This window comes from Triticum urartu, chromosome 3A (assembly GCF_056163025.1).
Source record: "Triticum urartu cultivar PI428250 chromosome 3A, HENAU_Tu73, whole genome shotgun sequence".
Classification (NCBI taxonomy): Eukaryota; Viridiplantae; Streptophyta; class Magnoliopsida; order Poales; family Poaceae; genus Triticum; species Triticum urartu.
In genome coordinates this window covers 188,235,928-188,251,078 of record NC_141875.1, presented here as the reverse complement: position 1 = coordinate 188,251,078, position 15,151 = coordinate 188,235,928, and positions in this window count along the sequence as shown.

Below are 15,151 nucleotides of genomic sequence, written 5' to 3'. Positions count from 1 at the left end.
CGGGCCCTCTTGATGGAGGTAATACCCTACGTCCTGGTTGATTGTTCTTGATGATATGAGTATTACAAGAGTTGATCTACCACGAGATCGTAGAGGCTAAACCCTAGAAGCTATCCTATGGTATGACTGTCTGTGGTTCTATGGACTAAACCCTCCGGTTTATATAGACACCGGAGGGGACTAGGGTTACACAAGGTCGGTGACAAGGGAGGAGATATACATATCCGTATTGCCTAGCTTGCCTTCCATGCCAAGAAGAGTGCCATCCGGACACGGGACGAAGTCTTCAATCTTGTATCTTCATAGTCCAACAGTCCGGCCAAAGGATATAGTGTGGCTGTCCGGAGACCCCATACTCCAGGACTCCCTCAGTAGCCCATGAACCAGGCTTCAATGACGATGAGTCCGACGCGCAGTATTGTCTTCGGCATTGCAAGGCGGGTTCTTCTAAAAATCCTGAATATCTGCTAAGTTGTGTCCGGCTCCCATAAATGTTGGATTCCTTGGCTTCTGCACCCAATAAGGGCCATCTTCCATGCGTCGAGCGAATGCGAGGAGCCAGGGCGTTTTTACATTCACCCCCTAGCCAGGTAAATAAATTGTCTATTAAAGAGATGAGGATTCCTAGATCCAATCCACACCATCCTCCCACGGCGAGAATCCATCGGAGCGCGCTCGGAAAAGACCATTCCATCATGGCCGACCACCGCAGCTCCTCCCACCTCCGCAGCCCTACGCCCAGTGACTGGGAGAGGTGTCCCGTCCCGCACAGCCGATTAGTAGAGTTGCAGACCCGGGGATTTCTCCCTCCAGCGTATATGGTCCCGTCCGAGCCGGGCTCGCCACCTATAATGGCGGGGAACAAGTGGAGAGCGTCCCCAATCCCTCTAACGGGGAGCGGGTATGCCTTGTCCCTTACTTACTAAGGGGACTCATATTTCCAATTCATCCGTTCCTCCGCGGGCTCCTGGAGTTTTACGGCCTCCAACTGCACAATTTCACCCCTGCTTCCATATTACACATTGCCGGTTATGTTGCCCTTTGTGAGCTGTTTCTGGGTTGCGAGGCTCATTTCAAACTATGGAAAAGGTTATTTTGCCTTGTGCCCCACACACAGAAGGGGTCACTTTATCAGGTGGGCGGAGCCGAAATATGGCGCATCGCCGAGACCGGATACTTTTCCGGTACTCGAAAGAAGACGTCTGAAGACTGGCCTTCGGAGTGGTTTTATATGGAGGACATACCCCTTCCAGACCCTGTTCGATGGGGTCTTCCTGAGTTCAACAATACTCCTCTGAAGAAACGCCGAAGCTGGCGCCCATGGAGCCCCCAGGAGGAAAACAACGGAGAAGTCCTTTACCTGATGAACCGGATTAAAGCGCTGGCTCAATCAGGATTGACAATAATCGAGGTTATGTCAATATGCATAATGTGGGGAGTGCAACCACTTCAATATCGAGGGCACCCCCTGTGGTGTTTTAACAGGAAAGATGATGCCACTCGTTGCGGGCGTAAGGGACCGGACTCCACAGTTGCTTTAGCAAAAATTCTGTCCGAGTTATTCAAGGGAAAAGAAGAGGAGTTCGTCCGTATCAAGCCACAGGATGGATTCTCCATGTACAACCCTCCAAGCTGGGTAAGTTGTCACTCTTCACTCCTGACCTTCCCGCATTCTTCCTCGTAAATACTCACCATGCCGTTTCATGGCAGGAACTGCGAAAAGCTGTAAGGGAGGTCAACAGCCCGCCTCCACAACCGGAGGACCCTGACCGGGCCCTCGATCCCGGACTTGAAGAGGATCCGGACATATTTGTGGAGCTGATAGACAGGCAATTCTATCAATTGAGATGCGATGACGCCATGGTGGCAATAACGGCTGACTACCCCGGACTGCTCCCTACGTCGCACGTAAGAAAAACCAAGATCCCAACTCCAAAAATAGGATTCCTTTTTATGCAATTCACCTACCATACACATATGGTGTTTTACAGGGAAGGCATTCGGGAAGCCATGCCGAACCCGCAGCAACTCGCCAACAAGAGGCACCGAGGCCGGGTAGGCCTAAAAGGAAGGCGGTCAGGACGGAGACGACGGCGCAGAGGTATAACACAAAACCTCGCTCCATTGTTGTCGTCTTTCTCAAAATATAATGACGTCCATGTTTCTTAATAAAAAAACACTCGCTGGACTATATCCAGAGAGGCTGCCGATCACGCCTCCACCAGTCGGGCTCCAGGGTCGGACAAAGAGGCGGAAGCCAACACGGGGCGAAAGCCAGATGCTCCTCCTATAGAGGATGCGGATGGACTATCCTCTACAAATTCAAAAGTGGAGAGCGCCATGAATCACAGGCATCGCCGGGCCGTACTCCGTGCTGCTCAAAGTGGTCTAGCCAGATGCTCCTCCCCAGAGGCATTTGATGCCTTCAATTCTGGAGACGCGTACATCCGTGCTACTCAAAATGGTCTAGCCAGAGCCACGGACCAGTATGTAAGGGATATACGGGTAAGCAAATCTGACGATTATATGTGCAGTAGCCCCTGAGACTTGAAATAGTTGACGCAACTGATTTAAGGATCATTTTTTGTGCAGGCTCTTACAGAGAAGAATTCCCAATTGTCTCAAGAGCTAGACGAGTGCAAGGCCCAGCTAGGGGCCGCTGTTGCCGCGTTGAAGGAGTTCGAGAAGGGTCCCCCTGGGAACACTTGTATCTATTGCAAAGAATACGGGTACCAGGTAGTATGCGGCATGTATGCCAACCTAATAATAGATGTTGTAGGTGGCCCTGGAGTGAATCCGAAGGCCGTGGAGGCGGATACGACACGTGATGATCGACAGCGAAATGCTGGCGAGCGCGTGCTGACGCGAGTCAGGCAGGAGAAAAATGATCTCCAAGACACCAATATCCGGCTAGGCGTGGAACTGAAGGATGTTCGAGCCCAGCTTGCGGACTCCGTGAAGGAGACTAAAGGGCTTCGGCGCGGCATTTTTAGTACGTGCTTGAATGAACTTTTTAAAGGAGTTCGGCGAAGAAGCTGGCTAACAGCGTTATGTCTGCAGCTATACTGACGGGTCGTCCCGCGGAGGAGATGCCCGAGTCTTCTGGTGATCTTCTACCAGAGCTCTCACAACTGCACGAGCAAGTCCGACAGGTGATGCAGGGTATTGCCCAAGCCTTGTGGCCATCCGCGTCCCTGCTCGTAGGCATCGGGGAGCTTATAGAGAAGCTCAAGGGAGCGCGGCGGCGCTTCCGATTATGGAAGATATCAGCCTGCCGACAGGGTGCAAGGGAAGCCTGGGCTATGGTGAAGACACGATATACCAAAGTGGATCCAAACCACATGGCCGAGGTCGGACTTGTGGGGCCTGATGGGAATGAGATCCCTGTCAGTTTAGTGTATGATCAAGTAGAATTAGCCATAAAGTATTCCCAACATGATTGTAGGCTATACAGCCTGTTGGATGGCATAGAAGAAGAGTTCAATCAGTCATAGTGACTGTGTACTTCAAATGACATATGTAATGTCCCTAGCCAAATTGTAAATCATTTGTCATGGCGGACCTTTTCGCTTCGACCTTTGGACCCGATAGTCCAGAGTGTATCCGAATACCCTCTCGATTATATAAGAACCGGGGTATGCATGGAAACCAGGCGTAGGGGTCATAAGTGCTTGAACAGACAAGTATCCAACTAGCTATGTTACATTACATGGACAGTAAGAAACATCTTTCAGGGAGAATAGTTTCGTTAAGGGTTCCTTTCCCTGGGTACGCATGCCCTAATGTGCATGTCCAAACTGCGAGATGCAGGTTAAAAACAGCTGGGGGCGTGTAGTAATTTAAATGAAAGTCTTCTTTTATTCACCGACCGAATATTCCCTTAAGAACGCTAGCTTTTGGCTTCACCCAGTCTGAGGTACACATCCGGCTGACCCGACAGTAACAATCGCAGAGGTGCTCCCCTTATGCCCTAGCCGAATTTACGGGAACTTAGGGAATAAATACAAGAGCCAGGCAACCCAGCTTGGCCAAAACTTAAGTGATATCGATGCATATAATGGCAAAAAAGGTACATGCGGAAGAATAACACATGTGCGGCGCATAAGGCCCGAAAAAATAATTAGATTGAGCTTCTGTATGAGAAGCCCCCAGGTATAATGAGCACGGTTAGTGCGTCAAGATTGTGTGACCAAGACACAAGTTTAGCCCTTTAGGGCATTGGAGAGAAGAATAAAAAGTAAGAGAGAGAGAGAGAGAAAACACATATGTGCGAAAAATTGATGGAGTTAAGGAGACGAACATAGTGTCCGGCGCTAGGCGTAGAATCTTCGGAGTCGGGCTGCGTTCCATTGGTTTGGCTCGAGTCGATTGTCCAATGCATCCTGCATACGGTACGCCCCACCGGTCAGAATCTGGTCGATAATGAATGGACCTTCCCATTTGCGCTTGAGCTTGTTCTTTTTTTCTCCGGTAGGCGTAGAACTAGTTCACCAACATTATAGGTTTTGGCCCGCACGTCTCTGCTTTGATACCTTAGAGCCTGTTGCTGATAGAATGCGGAACGGACTTTTGCTACGTCGCACTCCTCCTCCAGGGCATCCAAACTGTCCTGTCGATTAAGCTCGGCCTCTCTTTCTTCGTACATGCGCACTCGAGGTGAGTCATGAATTATGTCGCAAGGCAGCACCGCCTCAGCACCGTACACCATAAAAACGGTGTGTATCCGGTAGTGTGATTCGGCGTGGTCCACAGCCCCCATAGTACGGAGTCAAGCTCCTCTACCCAGTGCGTGTTTGATTCCTTTAAGGACTACCCTAATCTGGGTTTAATGCCGCTCATGATAAGACCATTCGCTTGTTCGACTTGACCGTTAGTTTGCGGGTGATAGACAGAAGCATAATCGAGCTTGATGCCCATGTTGCCGCACCAAAGTTTCACTTTGTCGGCTGTAAAATTCATGCCGTTGTCAGTGATGATGCTATGGGGGACGCCGTGACGGTGTACAACCCCAGATATGAAGTCTATCACCGATCCGGATACAGCCGTCTTGACAGGTTTGGCTTCTATCCATTTGGTGAATTTATCCACCATGACCAGTAAGTATTTTTTCTCATGGGTTCCCCCTTTAAGGGGTCCGACCATATCAAGCCCCCAGACCGCAAAGGGCCAAGTAATGGGGATTGTTTGGAGAGCGGTAGGCGGCATATGGCTTTGGTTTGCAAATAGCTGGCAACCGACACAATGCTGGACCAGATGCTACGCATCTGCCCGTGCCGTCGGCCAATAAAAACCTGTATGGAAGGCCTTGATTACAAGGGCCTGGGCTGTGGCGTGATGGCCACCGAGTCCGGCATGGATTTCTGCCAAAAGCTTCCGCCATTCATATTCGGAGATGCACCTTTGAAGGACTCCCGTAGTGCTTTTCTTATAAAGCTCTCCCTCATGGACCTTGTAGGCTTTAGATCGCCTCATTTTGGTCCTCGGGTAGTTCCTGCCTAGTTAGGTAGGCCAGGAATGGTTCTGTCCACGGGGTGATAACATCCATTATTACGTGGGCTGAAGGTGTTATTTCGATGGCCGAGCCTCCGATTGTGTCAGAGTGTTCGGTATCTGGGGTTGTCGCCGGATCCGTACTATTGTTGCCGGTGACCCCTTCCCATACCACGGATGGTTTAAACAGTTTTTCCAGGAAGATGTTCGGTGGGACAGGGTCGCGTTTAGCGCTGATACGGGCGAGGATGTCCGCCGCCTGGTTGTTTCCCCGAGCCACATGGTGGAATTCAAGCCCCTCGAACCGAGTTGACATTTTGAGGACGACATTGCGATATGCCGCCATTTTCGGATCCTTGGCATCGAAGTCTCCATTTATTTGGGATATTGCGAGGTTTGAGTCCCCACGCACCTCCAGGTGTTGAATGCCTATGGAGACTGTCATCCGGAGACCGTGTAATAGGGCCTCGTATTTGGCTGCATTATTGGAGTCCGTATATAGTATTTGGAGTATGTACTGCACTGTATCTCCGGTGGGGGATGTCAGGACGACGCCAGCCCCTAGACCAGCCAGCATTTTAGAGCCGTCGAAGTGCATGATCCGATTGGAGCATGCACCGTACTCTTTAGGGAGTTCGGCCTCTATCCATTCGGCTACGAAATTGGCCAGTACTTGTGACTTAATGGCTGGTCGTGGTTTATATGTTATGTCGAACGGGAGGAGCTTGATAGCCCATTTGGCAATCCGGCCCGTGGCATCGCGATTGTTTATTATGTCATTGAGTGGTACTTCGGAGGCCACTGTAATTGAACACTCTTGAAAGTAGTGTCGTAATTTCCGGGATACCATGAATACCGCGCATGCTATCTTTTGATAATGTGGGTACCGTGATTTGCATGGAGTGAGGACGGTGGATACATAATATACCGGCTTTTGAAGTGGGAATTTATGTCCGTCCATCTCTTGTTCGACGACGAGCACTGCGCTCACAACTTGATGAGTTGCCGCTATATATAATAGCATTGGTTTGCCAACAGTTGGCGCGGCCAAGATGAGGTTGGTGGCCAGGATGGCTTTTATTTCTTCCAGTCTGGCCGTGGCCGCGCCCGTCCACTCGAAGTGTTCGGTGCGCCGAAGAAGGCGATAAAGGGGGAGTGCCTATTCTCCTAATCGGGAGATAAAGCGGCTTAAAGCCGCCACACATCCAGTTAATTTCTGGATTTGCTTGAGGTCAGTTGGGATAGCCAACTGCGACAGAGCTCAGATTTTAGCTGGATTTGCTTCAATTTCTGTACTGGAGACAATGAAGCCCAGGAGCTTTCTAGCGGGGACGCTGAAAACGCATTTTTCCGGATTGAGCTTAATGCTGTAAGTTCGGAGATTGGCGAACGTGAGCCTCAAGTCGTCTATTAAGGAGTCGATGGGTCTGGTTTTAATGGCCACATCGTCTACATATGCCTCCACGGTCTTGAAGATCTGCTTTTCCAGACATGTCTGGATCATGCGCTGATATGTTGCGCCGGCGTTTTTGAGCCCAAAGGGCATTGTATTAAAACAGAAAGGGTCATGTGGTGTGATAAATGCTGTTGCGGCTTGATCAAACTCCGCCATCTTAATCTGATGGTAACCGGAGTATGCATCGACGAAGCACAATGATTCGTGTCCCGCGGTAGCGTCGATGATTTGATCGATGCGAGGGAGTGGGAAGGGATCCTTTGGGCAAGCCTTATTAAGGTCTTTGAAGTCGACGCATAGGCGCCAAGATTTGTCCTTCTTTGGTACCAGCACCAGGTTTGCTAGCCAGTCCGGATGTTTTATTTCTCTAATAAATCCGGCTTCCATTAACTTGGCTAGCTCCTCTCCCATGGCTTGTTGCTTAGGTTCAAAGAAACGCCGAAGAGTCTGCTTGACCGGCTTGAATCCTTTTAAAATATTAATGCTATGCTCGACCAATCTGCGTGGGATTCCTGGCATGTCTGAAGGATGCCAGGCGAATATGTCCCAATTCTCGCGCAGAAACTCCTGTAGTGCCGCGTCTATAGTGGGGTTTAACTATGCCCCAATGGATGCTGTTTTTACGGGGTCCGTTAGATGGACCTGGAATTTTACTATTTCATCTGCTGGTTTAAAGGAGGTGGACTTGGATCTTTTTTCTAGTATCACGTCGTCCCTGTCCACCGTGGAGCGCAGCGCGGTTAACTCCTCCGCCACAAGGGCTTTGGATAATGCCTTGATGGCCAGTGCGACTGTTTTGCTCTCGGTGCGGAGTGCTATGTCCGGATCACTAACTAGAGTGATGATTCCATTGGGACCAGGCATTTTGAGCTTCATGTACCCGTAATGGGGTATGGCTTGGAAGATCGTGAATGCCTCCCGCCCTAGAAGGGTGTGGTATCCGCTACTGAACAGGGCCACATGGAATGTAATTTCTTCGGACTTGTAATTCTCCAGAGTGCCGAATACCACATCAAGTGTGATTTTCCCAGCGCAACGTGCCTCCCGACTAGGGATGATTCCTCGGAAGGTCATACTACTTTGCTCAATGCGGTTGTTGTCTATTTCCATTTTTTGAAGAGTCTCCTCATAAATGAGGTTTAATCCGCTGTCGCCGTCCATTAGCACATTAGTGAGCCGAAAGCCGTCTATAATTGGACTGAGGACCAAAGCGGCTGGTGCTCGGGCTGTTCGGAATTTAGGTTCGTCACTGACATTGAAGGTAATAGCCGTGTCACTCCAAGGATTAATTGCTGCCACGTGGCAGACTTCGGCAAGGCTGCAGAGTGCTCACTTACACCTATTATTTGAGGCGAAGGTTTCAAAGACCGTCAATACTGTATTGTTATCCATGGGAAGCTGCTCTGAGGTATTTTGGATGAGGAGATCCTCAATGCTCTTGGCCACCCTCCGGAGTACCCAACATGCTCTAAGGCTGTGCGTTGATATGGTATCCGCTGTACTATGGATTTTGCAGGGCCCGTTAAGCCATCCCTCCAATATGGTTCCATGCCCTATAGCGGGCTTTTGCTTCTTTATAATTGAGTCGGGCGACTTGTGAGAGTACACCCTTTTAGTTCGGACTGGGGGTTTTGTCAGGGCCGGATTATCCCAAAATTGCATCTGGGTTTTCCAGGCACTTTCCATCACATAGTATTTCCATACTATGGCCGCCAAGTCAGCGAAGTGTGCTATGTCATGGTGACTTATGGCGTTGAGGATTCCCTTGTCCGTGCAATTGTTGCAAAAGAACAAAATTGCATCTTCCTCGCGACAGTCCTTGACCTTGTTCATTACAAGGAGGAATCTGGCCCAATAGTGATGTACTGTCTCTTGGGGCTCTTGCCTAATGTGGGAAAGATCGTTTGTATCTGGGTGGGTGGGTGGATTTAAGTCCAGAACTTGTCCCAATCTGTGATCTCGGGGCAGGGGAGTTTCCGATCTTGGGAGTTCGGGCTCTGAGATGTTGCCCCGCGGGTTCGGTATGCAGCCTGATTCTAGGTTCAGGGCTAGGGCGGTCTCCTCCCATGAGCGAGTATCCGGCTCGGAGAGCTCGGGAATCCGAACATAGTTTGTCCTCGGGATAGAGGGAGAATCGCCACATTGCTCCTCCACCACTGCTATCTGATGGGTGACCGGCGGAGAATTAATCTTCCTTTGGTTGGGTTTAAGCCCGATCCGATCGTAGTCCGTAGTGACTCCCAGAGCGAAGATGCGATCCAAGAGCTCGTTCCAAGAGGAGAGCTCCATTGGGTCCATTTGTTCGGCAAATTCTGAGCTGATGTGGAGGCTATTTTCGATGACCCAAGAAGTCATCGTCGGCGCAACGGCCGAGCGGGCGGTCATGACGAAGCCGCCTACTCGGAGAGTTTGGCCTACAGCCAGGGCTCCCCCAGAGGTGATGTTGTCCTTGACAACAAGTCCAGCCATCCTCCTTATGATGACGACACAGTGGAACTCTCAATGAAAGCACCAATGTCGGTGTCAAAACCGGCGGATCTCGGGTAGGGGGTCCCGAACTGTGCGTCTAAGGCGGATGTTAATAGGAGGCAGGGGACACGATGTTTACCCAGGTTAAGGCCCTCTTGATGGAGGTAATACCCTACGTCATGCTTGATTTTTCTTGATGATATGAGTATTACAAGAGTTGATCAGATCATATCTCCTTCTTCCCTCCCTCTCCCTAGGTGGTGGCTAGTCCTACTTATATAGGACATGGTCCTCTCCCCAAATATTGAGCGGGAAGGGAGCCAACAACGGCGGCCAATTTGAAAGGGGACAACTAGTACAAGCTATCCTGACAAAAGGTGGTCTTCGCCTACCAAAAGTTCTCGTGGTGACGCGGTCCTGGGCTCCATGGTGACCTCCGTCCTGTCGTCCTTCTGGTCTTGGTCTTCTTGCACCGATATGGAAACCTTTGCCTGATGCCTCGGTACTCCGTGCCTACGCTTGCCTCCTTAGCCCCAAATAGGAAACAAGGACGCTGCATGCGCTGGTGCCCGCCTGGCGCCTGCCTGGTGTCGATGGTCATGGCTCACGTCACGAGAGCCTCGCGAGGTTCACCCCGCCTTGATATCTCCGCTCCTTGCGAGGCATCCTAGTGAGGCCTCTCCTGAGGAGGTCTTGCATCGTCCGCCTCACGAGGCTTGGCCCCTCGCGAGTGTTTTGAATCCCTTGTTGATGATGATGGGCCGTACAGACCTGCCAGCACAGACATGCCATGGGCCGCAGACAGGCAAGTCTGGGGACCCCCATTCCCAGAATGCTGTCAACGCTCGAATAGCTCATGTATCAACTAGGGATGTATGTATCTTCCATTCTACGCGGGTTATTCTCAAGAGGAGTGGACTCCGCTCCTCACTCACGAGAAAATGGCTGGTCATCGGGATGCCCATTCCCATGCTCAAACCAAATCAAAATAATTGCAAACAAAACTCCCGCAGGATTGTTGTTAGTTGGAGGCACCCGTTGTTTCGGGCAGGCCATGGATTGATGCTTGTTGGTGGTGGGGCAGTATAAACTTTACCATTCTGCTTGGGAACCGCCTATAATGTGTGTAGCATGGAAGATATCGAGATCTCTCAGTTGTTATGTTGACAATAAAAGTATACCGCTCAAAATATTATTCATATCTATTTCAAAACCGAGCTCTGGCACCTCTACAAATCCCTACTTCCCTCTACGAAGGGCCTATCTATTTACTTTTATGCTGAGTCATCATCCTCTGATTAAAAAGCACCAGTTGGGGAGCACCACTATCATTTGCATGTATTATTGTTAGTTTACATTGAGTATGACTTGATTGGATCTCTTTTACCATGAATTACAATTTCCAGACAGCCCTTGATCTTTAAAGGTGCTCTGCATTTATGTTTTGCGGTCTCAGAAAGGGCTAGCGAGATACCATCTTGTTATATCATATTATGATTGTTTTGAGAAAGTGTTTTCATCCGAGATTTCTTATTATTTCTCGCTAGTTGATTATGCCATTGATATGAGTAAACATGAGACCTAAATGTTATTGTGAATATGGTTAGTTCATACTCTTTGCTGAAAACTTGAATGCTGGCTTTACATATTTACAACAACAAGAGCAAACAGAGTTTGTAAAGTTTTTCTTTATCACTTTCAGTCTGTCAACTGAATTGCTTGAGGACAAGCAAAGTTTTAAGATTGGGGGAGGTGATATGTCTCCGTCGTATCTACTTTTCCAAAAACTTTTGCCCTTGTTTTGGACTCTAACTTGCAGGATTGGAATGGAACTAACCCGGACTGACGCTGTTTTCAGCAGAATTGCCATGGTGTTATTTTTGTGCAGAAATAAAAGTTCTCGTAATGACCGGAAAATGAACGGAGATTATTTTTGGAATATATAAAAAATACTAGCGAAAGAATCAAGGCCAGGGTCCCACACCCTGTCCACGAGGGTGGGGGCGCGCCTACCCCCCGGGCGCGCCCTTGCCTCGTGGGCCCCCTGGTGCTCCTACGACCTCAACTCTAGATCTATATATTTGTGTTCAACGAGAAAAAATGAGGGAGAAGGATTCATCACGTTTTACGATACAAAGCCACCGCCAAGCCCTAAACTCTCTCGGGAGGGCTGATCTGGAGTCCGTTCGGGGCTCCGGAGAGGGGAATCCGTCGCCATTGTCATCATCAACCTTCGTCCATCACCAATTTCATGATGCTCACCACTGCGCGTGAGTAATTCCATTGTAGGCTTGCTGGACGGTGATGGGTTGGATGAGATTTATCATGTAATCGAGTTAGTTTTGTTTGGGTTTGATACCTCGTATCCACTATGTTCTGAGATTGATGTTTCTATGACTTTGCTATGCTTAATGCTTGTCACTAGGGCCCGAGTGCCATGATTTCAGATCTGAACCTATTATGTTTTCATGAATATATGTGAGTTCTTGATCCTATCTTGCAAGTCTATAGTCACCTATTATGTGTTATGATCCGTGAACCCCGTAGTGACAATAATCGGGATACTTACTGGTGATGACCGTAGTTTGAGGAGTTCATGTATTCACTATGTGTTAATGCTTTGGTCCGGTACTCTATTAACAGGAGGCCTTAATATCCCTTAGTTTGCAATTGGACCCCGTTGCCACGGGAGGGTAGGACAAAAGATGTCATGCAAGTTCTTTTCCATAAGCACATATGACTATATTCGGAATACATGCCTATATTACATTGATGAACTAGAGCTAGTTCTGTGTCACCCTATGCTATAACTGTTGCATGATTGATCGCATCCGACATAATTATCCATCACTGTTCCATTGCCTAGGAGCTTTTCATATATTGTTCTTCGCTTATTTAGTTTTCCGTTGCTACTGTTACAATCACTATAAAACCAAAAATATTACTTTTGCTACCGTTACCACTGTTATCATATTACTTTGCTACTAAATACTTTGTTGCAGATATTAAGTTTCCAGATGTGGTTGAATTGACAAGTCAGCTGCTAATACTTGAGAATATTCTTTGGCTCCCCTTTTGTCGAACCAATAAATTTGGGTTGAATACTCTACCCTCAAAAACTGTTGCGATCCCCTATACTTGTGGGTTATCACACTCCGGTGCTGAACTATGACTATTGGGTCAGTCAGCACCCCAACTCACCACTATTCACCCCACTGCAACAGATTCCTCAGTCCCTTGTCCAGACTGAAGAAATTCAAATGGGCTCTGATGAACCTCAAGCCACACCTTCCATTCATGAAGAAATTCCAGCCACTAGTCCTGATGCTAATGTTGCCGAAGAAATGAAGACCCAGTCTGCTACCAATGGAGAAACTGAAATTCCTCAGCCTGTGGTTCTTGAGATTGTGATTCCTAAAACTATGAAGGCATTGACTTACACTCCTCTGCCCAAGCAGAAGACTCCTTTCTCCAAAAAGCAAAAATTCAAGGCTTATGAATTCTTTCACGAGCATGTGTTTTTCACTAATTACACTACATATGACTATGCTCATCTTCGAAGGAAGCGTTTCTGGACAGCCAGCCAAGCCAACTTCTACTCTTCACTGCATTTTGATAAGGATAAGATCTTTGACCATGAGCATATTCCTCATGTGGACATGGAATCGCTGCTTTGCTTCACCCCAGTCCTTAGTGCTCTTCATGACGCTGGGCTGCTAAACTTCTGCACCGACATCATAGACTGGAATGAAGAACTAATTCTTCAGTTCTACGCCACACTGCACATCACCGGCAATGCTGAAAATGTGAATTCATGGGTGCTGGATTGGATGACAGAAACACTCTCTTCAAAGCACCGGCCTCTGAATTGCTTCATGCCCTGCCTATCAGTCCTCCCCTTGAAGGTCCGCAGCTCATCTACCATGAACCTGAACTATCTGATCATTACATGCAAGTATTGATGAAGCCGTTGAAGCCTGGTCAAGCCCCAAGAACCAAATTCCTCGTGAAGGAATTGTTGTATGTGCTGAGGACTCTCTGACCAAGACCCTGAGTCCTATCAAAGGCCATGATTCTAATGAAGAAGAAGTCGTTGGCATCATGAAGAATTTGCTATTCAACATCATCCATGGTGTTCCTGTCAACTACCATGATTTCTTCATGAGGACTCTTGCAAAAGTTGCATTGTCACCTTTTTAGTTGAAGCCTTATGCTCCTTGGATTATGAGATTCCTCACATCAAGGTCTTCAATCAATTACATGGCTGACTTTTAGAATCATCTCAGCTACTTGCCACCCATTGAAGTCTTCGAACGACCTATTTCCTCATCTGATGAGAAGGGCTAGGCAACTTCTATTATCGATGAAGCCATTCGTCCATTGGATGGTTAGTTCCGCAAAGCTGCATCTTACTCCACCAATGATGACTCTGCCGTCAATGCTTCAAAGAAAAATCAGCAAGGCACAGCTCTAAGGGTGCTAACTGATCGTGAGCTTCTCCTCAGTCTACACCAAAAGGTTGATCGCAATCATAAATGGGTCAAGCATCAGTTTGGTTCAATTCTTCAGAACATGATGATATGTCTCCGTCGTATCTATAATTTTCGATTGTTCTATGCCAATATTCTTCAACTTTTACATACTTTTGGCAAATTTTTATACTATTTTTGGGACTAACATATTGATCCAGTGTCTAGTGCCAGTTCTGGTTTATTGCATGTTTTTTGTCTCATAGAAAATCCATATCAAACGGAGTCCAAAAGGGATAAAAACTGACGGAGATTTTTTTGGAATATATGTGATTTTTAGGAAGAAGAATCAACGCGAGACGATGCCCGAGGGAGCCACAAGGTAGGGGGCGTGCCCTAGGGGGTCAGGCGCGCCCTGGCCCCTCGTGGCCACCTCGTAAGCCGGTTGGTGCCCCTCTTTCGCCGCAAGAAATCCAATATCCGGATAGAGATCGTGTTAAAATTTCAACCCAATCGGAGTTACGGATCTCCGGGAATTTAAGAAACGATGAAAGGGCAGAATCAGGGAGCGCAGAAATAGAGAGAGATAGAGAGACAAATCCAATCTCGGAGGGGCTCTCGCCCCTCCGCCGCTATGGAGGCCATGGACCAGAGGGGAAACCCTTCTCCCATCTGGGGAGAAGGTCATGGAAGAAGAAGAAGAAGGGGGCCCCTCTCCCCCTCTCTCCCGGTGGCGCCGGAACACCGCCGGGGCCATCATCGTGTGACAACGATCTCCACCAACACCTCCATCATCTTCACCAACATCTTCATCACCTTCCCCCATCTATCTACAGTGGTCCACTCTCCCGCAACCCGTTGTACCCTATACTTGAACATGGTTCTTTATGCTTCATATTATTATCCAATGATGTGTTGCCATCCTATTATGTGTGAGTAGATTTTCGTTATCCTATCGGTAATTGGTGAATTGATATGATTGGTTTAATTTTCTTGTGGTTATGTTGCTGTCCTTTGGTGCCCATCATATGAGCGCTCTCGTGGGTCACTGAGGGATTCCTAGATTAGGGGGTCCTCGGACAGCCGGACTATATACTTTGGCCGGACTATTGGACTATGAAGATACAAGATTGAAGACTTCGTCCCGTGTCCGGATGGGACTCTCCTTTGCGTGGAAGGCAAGCTTGACGATTCGGATATGTATATCTCCTCCCTTATAACCGACTCTGTGTAACCCTAGCCCCTCCGATGTCTATATAAAACGGAG